Raw genomic sequence first — 1799 nt, 5'->3', positions numbered from 1 at the left:
TGCAGAGGGTGCATTGCCTCCCGTGGACCCGGGCAGCTGCGGCCCGGCCCGCGAGGGTGACACCATCGGCGGCGGTTTTGTTGCACAAGCGCCTTTCTTTCCTCCGCCTTCCTATGCACGACAAAGGTTTGGAGCTCGATACCCTGAACCCAGCCTTTAATGACGTTAGGATTGGGGCTGCGAATTAGAAATCATCCCATTTCCGCCAAAGAGGAATTAGCTGCTGCAGAAAGTGGCTGCTGTCTGGCTTTTACATGAGAAATTCAAGTTTTCCGACTGGCACCTAAAACCTGAAACTCCCCCTGTAAAATACTCCCCAAAAGTCCAGGCAGGTCTCTCTGGCGATGCCAGGTATCATGGTTTTCTTTAAAATGAGAAATGACTTCAGAGATAATTTGGAGAAAGACACCCACTAATCCCTCCTCACCCCACCAAAAAAAAAAGCAACCATTTTTATATTTCTTTCTGGCCTTTTCAGGTTATGCATCTAAACACGTATTTTTCACATCGTTGTATTATGTGTACACACCTTTTATTTTCTGATCTTACCCTCCCTAGATGGTGGCTTCCCACTTTCTCCTGGTGAATACCCTTGGGAGGTGAGAAAAATTGTCCCACGTGCCTTATATTTAGGGTCATGGCTGGCACTTTCCTTTTCCTCTAACAGAGACCCTGCCGTCCAGCCCTCACTCCTCGCCTGGCACTTCCCCAGTGCCCTCCCCTGAGAAAGGCGGCTGGCCTGGGCACCTGGGAACCGGCTTTTGTGTCACCCGAATGTGAAAATCTCCATCTGTGCTCACACTGCCGTGATTCCAGCTCCAGCACATCCGAGGGAGAATGGGTCACTGAAAGCAAAAGATGCCAAAAAAAAAATAGAACGGCAGGCGTGGCTCAGGGGTTGAGCGTCGACCTATGAACCAGGAGGTCACAGTTCGATTCTGGGTCAGGGCACATGCCTGGGCTGCGGGCTTGATCTCCAGTGTGGGGCGTGCAGGAGGCAGCCGATCCATGATTCTCTCTCATCATTGAAGTTTCTATGTCTCTCTCCCTCTCCCTTCCTCTCTGAAATCCATAAAAATACATTTAAAATAATAACAATTGTTTCAAAAGAAAGCAAAGGATGCCACAGCCAAGAAAGCATTTCAAATTCCAAGTGGAGACGGGAGCAAGGAAGATCTGAGCATGCAGACAGATTGCAGGAGGTGCTGACTTTTCAGAAATCCGTGCTCCCGCCCAGCTGCCCCTCCCTGTCCCGGCTTGTAAAGGTTGCTTTGTGCTTTGACGGACAGGCGAGGCCTGGGCTGGAAAGGGCCGATGTCTTCCTGCAGAAATGCCTTCCAATGTCCCCGCATTTCTAATGGAGGGCCCTGCTGTTATTTCTGGAATCCCCGGGGCCGGGCTGCGGACACAGGAGTGTTTATGGCCATGTGGGCTGGGGTGGAGCTGGACACCAAGAAATCCCATTGGAGAGAATTTGCATGTGGAAGGTCAGATAAAATGCTTTCTGTGTGACCAGCGAATTTCAAGCTGACCGGAATGAGAGACAGCTCAGGCAGGGAGGGACCAGCGGAGGGAGATGGGGGATGACTGCTCCTGAGGGGGTGCGGGCTGTCGGGGGACTGAACCTCTGTGGGAGGGAAGGAGGGAGGGGACAAGCGCAGGAATTCTTTGTCGGAAAGTCCGGGCTGTATGTACTGCCACCTCCCCAGGTGACCTTGGGCAGGACGTTGCTGCTCTCCTGTAGCTCAGTCTCTGAAATTTCTGCTTTCATTCAATCATCAGATCAGTACTGAGCACCA

This window comes from Myotis brandtii, unplaced genomic scaffold, assembly GCF_000412655.1.
Source record: "Myotis brandtii unplaced genomic scaffold, ASM41265v1 scaffold247, whole genome shotgun sequence".
Classification (NCBI taxonomy): Eukaryota; Metazoa; Chordata; class Mammalia; order Chiroptera; family Vespertilionidae; genus Myotis; species Myotis brandtii.
Note: the sequence above shows the minus strand (reverse complement) of the source record.